Here is a 14,934-nt window from a genome sequence, read left to right as displayed (position 1 = left end):
GTAAACAAAATATTATGAAATCACATCAGGAATTTCACAGATCTTCTACTTTTGTTTGGGATTTTAGTCTGGATCACAGCTTTGGCATTCCATATCTATTAGAAATAATGCCATTAGACACTGAAGCTTATGAAAATAAGCTTATTTAAAAAAAAAAAGTTTATGAAATACAAGCCAAGCAAACACTTTGGCCTTAAAAAAATAGACATGATACTTACAACTGGCAAACACCAATCAAAGAAGCTATATTGGCATGAATTTCATCTACATGTAGCCACACATACTTGAATATATTCAATAATTCGTTGAATATATTATTTTTTTTTAAGTTTTTTAAGTGTTGCTTCTAAGGGAAACTCAAGACCAGAAAATCAGGAAAATGGGGTTAGGCAATGAGACAAGGAAACATAAGAAATCAAGCAAGAGTCACAAGTTGGGAGGGGTGGGAGTGGTGGTGGATGGAGGTGGTAAGATTCAGGATTAACTCTGCATTCTGCCATGTTTGCCAGGATGGTCTGCGTTCCTGCTGGTTCTGCTCTGCCCAGTGCTAGGGGACACAGAGCACACAGACTCTGCTGAGAATGGTGCATTGAGGTGCATAGCACAGAGGCCCTGGGCGATCCTGCAGAAACCACACCAGGCCAGACCAGCAAGCCCCATTTGTCTATTACCAGAATAAGAGCCACATAAGATGAAAGTGAAAGTGAAGTTGTTCAGTCACGTCCAACTCTTTGCAACCCTATGGACTTCAGCCTGCCAGGTTCCTCCATCCATGGGGTTTTTCAAGGCAAGAATACTGGAGGGGATTGCCATTTCCTTCTCCAGGGGATCTTCCCAACCCAGGGATCAAACACGTGTCTCCTGCATTGGCAGGAGGATTCTTTACCACTGAGCCATAAGGGAAGCCCTGATAATAATATTAAGCCCATACTAATACATCCTGAGATAACCTTAGAATTTCTCAGAACTTCTTTTTCTCTTTGTTAAATATATACTGACTCTATGATCAGAACTTGTCTTTAATTCCTATAAATCTCATATATTAGTTGGGAGCAGATTTCGATCTGGAAATCCATGTTATGTTTCCAGCATTTCTCTATTTATTGAGTAAATAATTTGCTGAATGAATTGTTTATTGAATGAACCAGTTAATTTTGGACTAATGCTGGAAAAATCTTGATCAAATGGATATTATGAAAAGATTTTTCAAAGTTTTTCTAAAATCAGTACAGATGATAGGAATCAAATTCCTTTAATTCTCAAAATATGATTCCTGGCCTGGAAACAGCAGCTAGGAACCACCTAGAATTCAGATACTCTGGCCACATGCCAGACCTACTGACTCAGAAATTCCAAAGGTGAAGCCTATAGACAAGCTGTCTAGTGATTCTGATTCAAAAGTTTGAGGGCAACCATCTTAGTTTATCAGACCAATTCTTCTGATGCTGTTCCTTTGATTTGATGTCTTCACTGTTAGGCAGGTCTTTCCAGGTAATAAAAAACTGTAGATTTGATTTCAAATTTATTCCATATATGTGCAGGGTTGTCTTTAGCAAATTAGCTAGACTGTTAGATCTACTCTGTCATCATCTACAAAATAAACACAATAACAACAATCTTGCAGCATTACAGGGAGGACTAAGTACAATATATACATAAAACCACTAACTATTTAAGGTACTTAACACACATTTGCTCTCACTCCCTTTCTTCACCCTTTCGATATATTTTCATATCTGCAGAATCACACATTCCTTGATGCTCCATCTTAATGACACAATCTGATTTTGAGAGGCATTTCCAAATATTTACTGTTTATAATTCTCATTTAGCTAAATTTCCATTTGGTCATGAAGTTTCTATTCTCTTCTAATCCTGTGATTTTATATTTACATCTAGGAAATAACTTTTAAGGAATGCATGGATGTAGACTGGATATTAGGGTTATACTTTCCACCTAGTGCTCAGCTTCAAAGATCTAAGTTCATTAACATCACTTTTCATGGGGTTCACCCAACTGGAGTCAACAAGTCTTTCCTGAATCCTCCCTTTGGGCGGGGCTTTCAGCCCTGGGTTCTGGGGAAAGGATAGTGAGAATGACACAACCCCTTCCCTCAAAGACTTTATCTGTTAAGTTTATTCCTTACAGATAAACCTGTAAGGGTTTATCTTATTTATCCAGCTGACCTCTCCTCTATACCAGAATTTAGTTTTCTGGAAAGAAAAGCTCTCCAGAACTTTTCTGGAGAGAAAAGCTCTCCAGAACTACCATTCAGCAACAGAAGAAGGGAATCATGATGGAGATAAAAGTGTATCTAAGTCCAAGAAGGAAAAGACAGACAGAGTGTCTCAGAAAATAAAACCAGGACTTGAAGCCTGCCCTTCATTAGCCTATACTCACTAGAAGGATTTTCAGTTGTATCAAATGCCAGCCCTGCCAGTACCGTCTGGGAATATAAACTTTCTTTTCATTGCTACTCAAAGTGAAAAGATTCCGTTTAGAAAAAACTTGATTAATTTCAGTGTTCTAATCAAGATTTTAGTCAAATGTATTATTACTGGGTATTCAAAAGTTTTTAGTGAGAAATCCAGAGGTGTCTCCGTGAACTTGATTTGCTCAACGTGTGCATATCTTAAGTTTCATGAGGAAAAGTAACAGAGTTTTGTCTTGCTCACAAATCTAACACAGTGTGCAACCCACAGAAAGACCTCAGTAGGGAAAAATTTATAGAAGATGGTAGTGGTTTCTCAGCCAGAAATAATCTAAAGTGGACCTGCTGGTTCCAAGGATATGCTCATTTGAAATCTTTAATAAGTACGGATACCCTATCCCCAAGAAAGGTGATACCAATTTACTTTTTTCATTAATGAAAAATATGTTCATTTCCTCAAATCCTCACCAGTGTTCAATTCTGTTAGTATTTTCAGCCTTTGCCAGTCTAATCAATGAAGCATTGTAATTTGATGTTCTCATTTGTATGGCATAGATATAAGGTTGATTATAATTTTGCATTTATATCAATCTAGTATTTTTCCTTCTATAAAGTGTCTGTGTTCTTCCTTAATGATATACTTACACTTTTGCCTATTGGTTTTATTACAGTTTCTGTAGATATTTTTGTAAATTTAATGTGTATGTCTTTATTTTGCATTTGTACTCCTGTGCTCACTAACAGAGAATTTGTCTGAGTAGAGGATAATACATGTATACCTTGGAATATTACATAGCCATTAAAAATAAGGATGTAGATCTTTATTCATGTACAAGCACATGTTCATTACATATTGTTGAGTTTACATGAAATCACAATAAAGACTGGTTGGAGTTTTGTTATCTTGTTTGTATAAAGTGTATTAATATATGCTGCCGCTGCTACTAAGTTGTTTCAGTCATATCCGACTCTGTGTGACCCCATAGACGGCAGCCCACCAGGCTTCCCCGTCCCTGGGATTCTCCAGGCAAGAACACTGGAGTGGGTTGCCATTTCCTTCTCCAATGTATGAAAGTGAAAAGTGAAAGTGAAGTCACTCAGTCATGCTGACTCTTAGCAACCCCATGGACTACAGCCCACCAGGCTCCTCCATCCATGGGATTTCCCAGGCAAGAGTACTGGAGTGGGGTGCCATTGCCTATGAGTAAGTGCTAAAAGATCAACCTTTTCTACATTTTTTGGTTTTATTTTCTAAAAAGGAATTCCAGTGTCATAAGTGTGAGAGCTACTGCATGCTAAACTTTTCTTAGTGATTCTCACAGCATAATCAGATATTAAATGTTCTGAGGATGTCTGCATCAGAGAGACAATGCTTAACATTGTTCAACCTAGCATTTCTCAGACTTAATTGATAACTAAGTCTTTTTCATTAAAAAAGAATATATTAATTGAACCAGAGTCCTGAAAGCACAGTTTGAGAACTCTAGTATGGACAACAATTTGGTCAGAGTTGTTATCGCTGGATACTAGAATTTAGATAACTTTTACTTTGTTTTAATATTTTTCTTAAACGTTGGGATTTTCATGTGTATTATTTTACAGTTAAAATAAATAACATAAGTTTTTTTCCTTTTGGAAAATAAAAGGGAAATCTTAAAAGAAAACCAAATTTAGGGATCTTAAAAATTAATCACCATCAGTTTAACTGATTTGTCATCAGAAGTTTAATGACAATTGTTTTGTAAACAAAGATGTTATCAAACAAACTGGAATTGTTTTTCCAGTTACATGGGTGGATTTGAGCTGATTCTATCCTACTCATTTCTCATACTAGACAGTGTGTGTCTGTACTGATACAGCTAGTGGTTGCCCAGCAAAGAGCTGCCCTTCTGCTAGGCAAAAGGATAGGAGACAGAAAGATGAGCAAGGAGTGGGTTGAAAGATATCTGGCAGATTAGGATTTCTATGGACCAGTGTCCCTACCCCCAACTTGATGTCCAGCATCTTCCCACTTCCTTAAGGACTGTGTTTGTATAACCTCATTATAATGATCAAGTTGTTTTAAGAAAGGAGGAAAGAAAGGATGGAGGAGGAAATGGCAACCCACTCCAGTATTCCTGCCTAGAAAATCCCATGGACAGAGGAGCCTGGTGGGCTACAGTCCACAGGGTTACAAAGAGTCGGACATGACTTAGTGACTAAACAACAAAAAGGGATACCACTCAAGGAAAACATATCTTTGACATTCTTATAAAATGTCTCACAATTTTTACTTACAAAAGCTTTTTTTTCCAGCTTCAGCTTGGATGAAAATACAATTGAGCCTGAATAGCCTGAGTTAAGGAAGACGTCTCTTCATCAGCATCTGTGAACAAAACCAAAGGCACAATTTTGCAAAAGATTTTGGTCATAAGGCCTTGCCTCCTTGGGCAAGCAGCAACTTGGAAGGAGTCATGCTGATTGAAGCAAAAAAAGGTTTTCTTTAAAGTATAGGCAAACTACAAATGGTATTCGTATCAGAAGGAGTGCTGCCAAAGGCCCTTGGGGCAAGAAAAACAGTGCAGGGTGGCACCGCAGTCGTGTGACTCAAGCTTAGTCAAAGAGTTATGTCAGGCTTTCAAGGTTACTTAGAAAAAAAAACTATACATCTGGGGGGAACAATTGGTTCTAGACAAGGAAATATTAGAGCTCAAATTTAAAACAAAACTAAGCTTCCACTTAAGAAAGTCCAATGAATCAAGAGCCCAAGACTCTGAGACAGAATTGTCAGCAGTAATCCCAGTAAATCACTCCACATCCCTGGCACAGAGGGGTTTTCACTGGAAAATGCAGCTAATTTTCAAGATGGTGGAATGTGCCAGTTCAGCGGTCAGAGACTAACTAGCACAGAGCTGAGAAAACTGTGTAATGCCACACCTATTTACTTCTAACCCAGAACTTGGAATGGATTTCAGGGAGAATTCATGTTCACATTACACTATTTAAGACCATCTGTATGTTCTTGAAACCCAGTGCTGCATCTGTCTGATTTTTCCTATGGGAATGAAAGGTAAATTGTGATAATAAAGACCTCTCAAACCTCCCCTAAGAAGCTTTTTCGGATTCCTTTCAGGGTTACCTATTCCTCTCAACTCTTTAATACTTGCTTGATATTTCCATTTGGATTTGAACACATAGATCTAATTTTTCTTATCTCTGTCCCTCTTTATATATTTTTTTTACAGTGGAAATAAAGGGAAACAATGAACATCATAAGTCAAAGAACAATGTGACTGAAGTTGTTCTTTTCCATCTCTAGGCAGAAAGTCACTTAATCTACTCAGAACTATGTTAGGTAAAGACCACTCAGGAAAGTTGCCTGAAATACAACGAAGGTGACTCTCCCTATTTGCAAGTGTATTTGTTCTGCCTTTTTTCAGATTGTAACCAATATTTATAATATTGGATTGAATTATAGATAGTACATTTCTTTAACTTGAAGAAACTTGAGCAGTTATCCAGTAATAATGAGTCAACACTTACATTGTACTAGGGGCTTAGTAGTTATTACTCATGGAATCCTTACAAAAATCAGACGTGTTGGTTACTATTACTATTGTCATTTTACAACAAAGAAACAAAGCACAATGCTTTGTCATATGCTCATAGTCATGCGATTAGTAAGTGACAGAATCAGGATTGGAATGTAGACTGTCTGGTCACCCAGGCGGTGTCCCCAGAGCATCCTCCTGTATTTTGGCTCAACTGATCCTTTTACAAATAGACTCAGTGGGATTCACGGACTTCCTAACGACATTCCTGCACCCAAGATCAATACTCTTGTTTTCTAAATTTGGGTACAACCCGCTCAGCTACCAACAAATAATTTCCCAGCGATGGATCATGGTATTTATTAACAAACCTCCAAAGAACAGCTTAAATAATTTACAGGAATGTATGACAGCCCACACTGGCAAATCCTTCTTTTCATCCAATCTGGTCGCTGCTTCTCCAATGCCTTCACCCTCCAAGGACTGAGGACAGTATCCCTCTGCAGAGCAGCTCTTCATGGGGTGCCTAACAGGGGAAGCGGAAGCAGCCCTGAATCAGGCATCGATGTATCTGAGTTTCAGTCCTGGATCTACAATAACCAGGTTTGTCAGTTATGGAAAAGATTCAATCTCGTGTGGTGTAATTTCTCACCTGGAAAATAAATGTCAGATAGATTGCTTTAAAAAATGAATAACCCTCTGTTTTCAATAATTCATATGATACAGTACCTAGTACAAGAGTATGAGTGCTAAACAACTTTTTATTGCACTAAATAAACATTGGTCAGACATTTAGTGTTTGAGCATTATTCTGTTTTTACACATTCTTGTCTTCCTTCAGTCATTAATTATGTTGGTTCAGTTTTTGAGCTGGGACATCCTCCTACAGACAAAGAAAAGGCTTATATAAATGCTAGTGGGAACCTCTCAACTTTCCCAACTGCATCGGTGACATCAGTAACCACCCCTTATCTCAGAAAAATAACTGTGAATAATACTACTAATAATGTTTTGATCCAAATTTCTACCATGCTGATTGCTAATCAGCTAATTTTCTAAATGCTTTGGGAGTAAAATGATATCCTTGAGATGATCCAAACCCTAGCTTTCCCCTCTTCTTAAAAGATGCTAAAGTCCTGGGAATAAGTGTCCAGTTGGCACAGTGTGTGGAACACATGTCCACACACCGAACGTCTCCAGGGCAGAAGAATAATCTGGCTGCTTTGACGGTTTGTAATAAGAGGGAAAACTGGGAACCCCTTAATATTGAGGCCATTTACAATGGTAATTCCTCACCAGGAATTCCAGGCTCTTCTGTAAGTAGGAAGGAATATTGGGAAACCAAAGAGCAAACAAATGTGCACTGATAATATTAATGCATGTATCCCTTCAGATTTTCTGTAACAAAGTCAAAGTGACCAATCATTTGTTATTTCTGATGTAATATGGCCTGACATATTCTTGCCAGATTTAATAGATTACAATTTTCCTGCTAAACCTGAGGATAAAAAGTCTGGACTGCACTGAAATATTCTTACTAAAGAATCCAGCATGGCTCTTTTGTTCATTGTTTCCAGATTTTCCTTATAAAATAATCCTGTTTGGAATTTCACAATCACACTAGTATATTAAAATCTGTGTATAATTCTGCATAAAAGAAACTTGTTTCACCTGGTTTAATTCATATTTACCTAACCATGGAATGATTATTTTATTTTTATTTGACTGTGCCTGTGTGTGTGCTGGGGCTTCCCTGATAGCTCAGTTGGTAAAGAATCCACCTGCAATGCAGGAGACCCCAGTTCAATTCCTGGGCTGGGAAGATTCACTGGAGATGGGATAGCTACCCACTCTAGTATTCTTGTGTGTGTTAGGTCGCTTCAGTTATATCTGACTCTTTGCAACCCTAGGGACTGTAGCCCGCCAGGCTCCTCTGTCCATGGGATTTTCCAGGCAAGTATACTGGGGTAGGTTGCCATGCCCTTCTCCAGGGGATCTTCCCAACCCAGGGATTGAACCAGCATCTCTCATGTCTTCTACATTGGCAGGAGGGTTCTTTACCACGAGCCCCACCTGGGAAGCCCAACTGACTGTACTTTTTCACAAAATAGATACCATTTCAAAGAAGTATTTAACAGGGAATGCATATCAAAGTCATCTCTGGAATTTTTTTAAATGTATATGTAGCTCTTCCAACTACATTTTGTCGGGGCAGGGAGCGGGGACAGATGGAATAGAAGATATCTGTACTTTTGAAATCTCTAGGAGTGACACTCATTTCCCAGTTGGAAATCAACATGCTAAAAGAGGGCAAGAGTCCTGGAGAACCCAGGATGAGCCAGGCTTCCTCAGCTGATGTGTGGGAAATACTAGCCATTTTGCTCTTTATCATTTAAAACACAGATTTCTGCTCTTTTAGACTGAAGATCTCCCTGATAATCTGTATATTCTAGTGCTATGCATTAGAAGATATGCTAAATGATAGCTATTTAATAGATAACATATAGCCATAGAGGAAAGAAATCTGCAGTAAGATATGACATAGTAAACCTGAGTTGCTATTTCTCATTTAAAAGATCATCACTTGAAAATGTAAGGTGACCTACTCGATCTGCTTCTTTTTATTTATTTATTTATTAATTTTTTTGTTCAGTGGAAGTTTTATTTCAATATTTAGTTGAAGCTTTTTTTTTCCTTTTTTCTTTTTTTTTACTTTACAATATTGTATTGGTTTTGCCATACATCAACATGAATCCACCACAGGTGTACACGTGTTCCCAATCCTGAACCCCCCTCCCACCTCCCTCCCCATACCATCCTTCTGGGTCATCCCAGTGCACTAGCCCCAAGTATCCTGTATCCTGCATCAAACCTGGACTGGCGATTCGTTTCTTATATTATATTATACATGTTTCAATGCCATTCTCCCAAATCATCCCCCCCTCCCTCTCCCACAGAGTCCAAAAGACTGTTCTGTACATCTGTGTCTCTTTTGCTGTCTCACATACAGGGTTATCATTACCATCTTTCTAAATTCCATATATACGTGTTAGTATACTGCATTGGTGTTTTTCTTTCTGGCTTACTTCACTCTGTATAATAGGCTCCAGTTTCATCCACCTCATTAGAATTGATTCAAATATATTCTTTTTAATGGCTGAGTAATACTCCATTGTGTATATGTACCACAGCTTTCTTATCCATTCATCTGCTGATAGACATCTAGGTTGCTTCCATGTCCTGGCTATTATCAACATCACTTATTATCAGAGAAATGCAAATCAAAAGCACAATGAGGTACCATTTCATGCCAGTCAGAATGGCTACGATCCAAAAGTCTACAAGCAATAAATGCTGGAGAGGATGTGGAGAAAAGGGAACCCTCTTACACTGTTGGTGGGAATGCAAACTAGTATAGCCACTATGGAGAACAGTGTGGAGATTCCTTAAAAAACTGGAAATAGAACTGCCATACGACCCAGCAATCCCACTGCTGGGCATACACACTGAGGAAACCAGAACTGAAAGAGACACGTGTACCCCAATGTTCATCGCAGCACTGTTTATAATCTGCTTCTTTTTAGAGTGAGGAGTATTAGAATGAATTCTCAGGGTTTTGTGGACTCGTCAGTATGGCTCCTGGGAAGTACTGTGGGTTTAGGAGCCTTGCCACGCTGGAATAATGTTTCTTTCTTTCGCTGTAACTCTTTGAAGCATGAGTTTTGTCCCTTTCTGGTTTTGATTGCAGTTGTGGACTGTCTTAGCCTTTTAAATTTCCTTTGTTATTGTTATTTATTTTATTATGAATTGGAGCAAGAAGATTCTAAAAGGCAGATTCATTTTGGTATCTTATCCAGAAAATGTCTCTTAAATGTAACTAAGTTTATGAAATCATTTATATTTAATTTTATATTAACTAGTTCTTTCAAACTCAATTACTTTTCTGAAATCTAGGCACAGAGTTTCTTACACTTAACTACATTGGAGGCTGTAGACCTTTCATTTGAAAGAGGAAAAGCATGAAACCAGAAATTTGAGTCTTCTTTTGATAGTCAGCTGTAATTTGTTTTTAATTGTGAAGCCATTCATCATTCATTCTGAGGGAATTTATTTTATTCCAGTACTGTGACATATATATCTCTTCTCTTTGCTGGTGAGAGAAGTTTTGAGGATACAGAATACATGTGACTCAGGCTACTAAACTAAGGACTTTTCTAACTATGCTCTAGTGCAACTGAAATTATTTTCTGCTGTGCTTTCCCACTACTCCGTGTAAAGAAATAAGGATTATATTGCTATTAAATTCTTTTAATATGAAAGACTTCTTTTAGACAACAGCTCTACAAACTTTTTAAAACTTTTATATAAATGTAAAGAATCATGAAATATGTTTTATGTTATTGTGGTAACTCACAAACTGATGACAAAAATGTGATATTTAATTTTTTATTTTTCTCCCCAAAGCTATACCCTCTGTTCTACAAGTACCATAAACACGACTATGTTAGTTTCAGTGTTTGAAACAGCAGCATTTTGCCTCTACTCTGATATCGTTAAAATGAAAATTGCTTCTAAAGTCACAAATCCTGGAGCAGACCTCAAAACTTTATTTTTCAACAAGGTCAATCTGTAGAGAAAAAAAATTATTATTATTTCCTTCTCCCCTCTTTGCATCATATATTCTTGTCTCTTTATTTATGCTCATCCTCTTTTATGTGAACTTCTCAATGCCTATAATTTTCTACTCCTTGTTCATCATGGTCAGGTCATTCCAAACCCCAACAAGGATGGCAAATAGCATATAAAACTTTTCTCTGACTTCCAGGGAAAATCATTTAGAGCAGCATGCTACAAATGGTGTTATTTTTCCAAACTCTCCTATTGTATTTCTATTGGCCCTATGTAAGTCTTGTTCTGTCTCCCTATCCTCAAATAAAGAAAGCCCTGCGAAGACCTGGTGTTTCCAAAAGACCTAGTACATAGCAACTCGTTGGCCCTTCTTATCCTTTATTTGGGTGCTGGTCAAACTTCCATCCATCAGCATTCTGTGGAGAAACAGGTTGTTAACTCACACAGTTTCGAATCCAATTCCCAGTGTCACTGAGGTTAAATTTAGGTGATTATGTTCAAATCCAACTCCCTAGATGTCTGATATTCCTAACAGTTTGTGTGCATTTATAAACCACAGCATCTACTGAAACCGGGACTCTTTCTGCTTCTATCCCATCCACTTCAATTTTAAATGTGCCAGGATGCAGTGACCACACCCCCTCCCCATTTTTTGCTTGCTTCCTAGCCTGTGTCCACAGAGCTTAACTATCAGAATGGAGGAATCAGGCCACAAGCGTCAACATGACTTAGTAAAGGAAGATAGAGATGCAAATCAATAAATAATTTCACTGATGGCTTCAGTAAGTTCATGCAAACCAATGTATTTTTTTTAACCTAAGCAAACAGCTTGCTTATTTTTATTTATTTATTTAAATTGGAGGCTAATTACTTTACAATATTGTAGTGGTTTTTGCCATACATTGACATGAATCTGCCACTGGTGCACATGTGTTCCCCATCCTGAACCCCCTCTCACCTCCCTCCCCATCCCATCCCTCAGGGTCATCCCAGTGCACTGGCCCTGAGCACCCTGTCTCATGCATCGAGCCTGGACTGGTGATCTATTTCACATACGGTAATATACATGTTTCAATGCTATTCTCTCAAATCATCCTACCCTCGCCTTCTCCCACAGAGGCCAAAAGTCTGTTCTTTACATAACAGCCTGCTTATTAAGACTCACTCAAGCTCATAATTCCATTGCATTCACAAATGCTGAACTATTATGTCATGAGCTTTCAATCCTAATACATATGCTCCCCACCCTGAAAGACTAGTTTTAAGCCACTTTAGCCTGGACGCTAACACCCTATAAGTATCCTTCCCTGACCTCTCTCTTCAGAGACACTAAGACAACAAAGGTAGTGTTTTCCTTTGATTGCATTAGGTCTAATAAATACAGTTTTGACTGATTATTAGGCCTTCTGGTAGTCTTCAGAGAGTTGACATCTTCTGAAGATACTTCTCATCCTAATGAGTTTGCCATTTTTTAAGAAGGAGAAAAAAATGGGAGAAGAACAGTATCATGCTCCTCTAAAAGCATGAGTAGAATAATCCCTTGCCTGGTTTTCTAGCTGATTCACCACCTGGACCTGATTTTAGACTAGTAAATCAGGCAGATATCTTCCATTATTTCAGGTATGAGGTTTGTTTTGTAACAGTAAGCTAAATACAGCTAGGATAGTTTATTGTTATCAATCCAGATATTGACAGTCTTTTAATCTTGGGATTTTTCCAAGAATTTGCAGTAGGTTATCTCTAAGAGTTACATGTAGGCTGTGTTTCGATTTTTTTCCTACAATTTAATTTTTTTTTAATTATTTTAGAAGAAATTGGAAGATACTCCACAGTTTTTAGGCAGGTATCATTTTAAACCACAGCTTCCATGGTGGCTCGGTGGTAAAGAATCCACCTGCCAATGCAGGAGATGCAAGAGACATGGGTTCGATCTTTATGTTGGAAAGATTCCCTGGAAAAGGAAATGGCAAACAACTCCAGTATTCTTGCCTGGAAAATCCCATGGACAGAGGAGCCTGGCAGGCTATTCTCCATGAGGTCTCAAAAAAGTTGGACATGATTTAGTGACTAAACAACAACAACATTTTAAACTGCACATTTGTCCTCCTTTTCAAAACAAAATATCTGTGTCTGCTATTCAAATTGGCCATTCACTTATTTTTGTTTTTCTTTTCCTCTTTAAATTAAAGTACTACCCTGGGCCAAGCACTAGGAAAGAAGTTAAAGATTTGCCTTCCCCGCTCTCAGGGATAATACATTAGAATAGTCCTATACAAGACAGCTTTTATCTACCTACCATTTATGTGAGCATAGATTTTCTCCTTGACAAGAAAAAGATATTACATAATGAGAAATGGATTTGAATGGTAGAGATGAGCAAAAGGTATTTTTTAAAATTCCAACTATTTAAGCTAAAAAAAGGGTTTTACCTCAAAATTAATTTCAAAAAGACCACATTCTAGAAGCTGACCCTGACTTCACTCCACTTCCTTTTACACACCTCCTCACCGGGAGCAGACTAGCCCGTAAAAACTATGATGAAGAACTAGTGTTCTGTGTATTTACTGGAAATGATTTTCAAATGAATTCTGTAATCATATCCTCAAGTCCACTTATACTCTTACTGAAGTGAAGTGACTTCAAAGAATTTTTAATAATGTATTAGCTTTCCCAGCTAATGTTTGACCAATTTTGAGAGTTGATGTTAGTAGCCTAAAATCTCTGTTAACTAATAACTGATTTTTTTAAAAAATGAGAAGGTAATGTTAGGCAGGATTTTGACTCAGAATCAATACAGAAAAAGTCAGATTTATGAAGATACAATGGATGACCTCTAGCATGGAGGCATTGCCTTAACTTTTCCAGGACAATTACTAGTTCAAGTGTTTTGTTTTGTCATCATATGAAGACTGTGTAAAATAGTTTCAAGTCAGAAATAATGATCCAATTCCTATACTGTATAATCTCTACAGAGTGAAGTCTGCTACTTAGCATTCTATCTCCCATACTAATGACAGATTGAAATTTCACTAAAGGTTTCACAGTTGATTTATTCAGCAATCCTTGCTGTGAATAGTCCTAGTAGTCCTAACCTAATGTGGATGCATTTTTCATCTTCTCCTGACCAAGTTTTTTAAAAGGGGAGTGGGGAAAATATGTAAGAGTCCTGGGTACATGAGAGCCTGGGAATTCATATTAGAGAATACTAGAACAGGGCCCAGACATGGAGATTAAAATTATAAAAACACATATTTTGTCTCCTCAGAATTTGCCTAGATTTGGCCCTGCATGCAATGGCTTCTCTGTTCAAGAATAGTAAGAGTTCCATATCAGTTATATTCTCAATTTATTTCATTTACTGTGCATATCAATAGCTATTAATAGGGGAACATTGTTCTCCTTTTTCTGAATACAGACAGGAGAAAGAGATTTTTATTGGTAATCTAATACCAAAGGTGATTTTGAGGAAAGAAAGGTATGTTTCTACCCCTAGTAGTTACTCAACTCTATCCCAACTTTAGGAATGTTTACTGAGGCCAGATTCCACAAGTTAAACCCCAGTCTTTGCACCCAGCATAAAAACCTCTGTAGGCCAGCCAGTTCTAAGGCCACCTTGGAATTAAAGTTCAGAATAGAGTTTGCTCAAAGTAGACCTGAGGAGTTCTTAACAACCCAATCTCTGAAATTTGACCTGGGGCTGAATCTGGAATTCCTAATCAATTTCAGTGTCAAGTTACCTTCTGAAATGAAAGAGACAAAAGGATTTGACATCTTGTCAGTTCATATCATCCATATGCACCTTTAAACTGCAGGAAGAATCTTAAGAGGTATCATTAAGATGCTAGAGAAGAGGTTATAAAATTCCCATTGGCAAAGAATCTGTGTGGGCCGAAGTGAGAGTTTGCCTTGGGGGAGGAAATGGCCCTCTGATAGTCCGCTCCAGACCAAGACTTTTCAGTACCTAACATTAGCCTCAGGCTGTACTGAGATTGTTGTGCTGCTCATGGTCATAGTCTGTTAAGTGTTTGTGCTTTTATTTAGTGGAACTGGAAACACCATAATGGACAAAAAACAACAAGGTCAATATAATCCTCTTCCAGCACCTGGAAGAGTGAACAGGAAGCAAAGGAGGTACCCAACCAGGAAAGGAACAGAAGCTAAGACAGATGAGCAAGTGACTTGTTAAAAAAAAAAAAAAAAAGCTTAAATTGAATGCCCCAACACTGATGTGATAAGCAAGTCTTATTAGTTTCTGTTTTACACAGAAATGTGGCTCTAGGCTGACCAAGGGAATGGAGGAACCAGAGCCTGAAAGGAAGGCACAGATTTGAGGAGGAAATAGG

The sequence above is a fragment of the Bubalus bubalis genome, chromosome 10, assembly GCF_019923935.1.
Source record: "Bubalus bubalis isolate 160015118507 breed Murrah chromosome 10, NDDB_SH_1, whole genome shotgun sequence".
NCBI classification, from domain to species: Eukaryota; Metazoa; Chordata; class Mammalia; order Artiodactyla; family Bovidae; genus Bubalus; species Bubalus bubalis.
The sequence above is the reverse complement of the archived record's forward strand: the minus strand, read 5'-3'. Positions refer to the sequence as shown.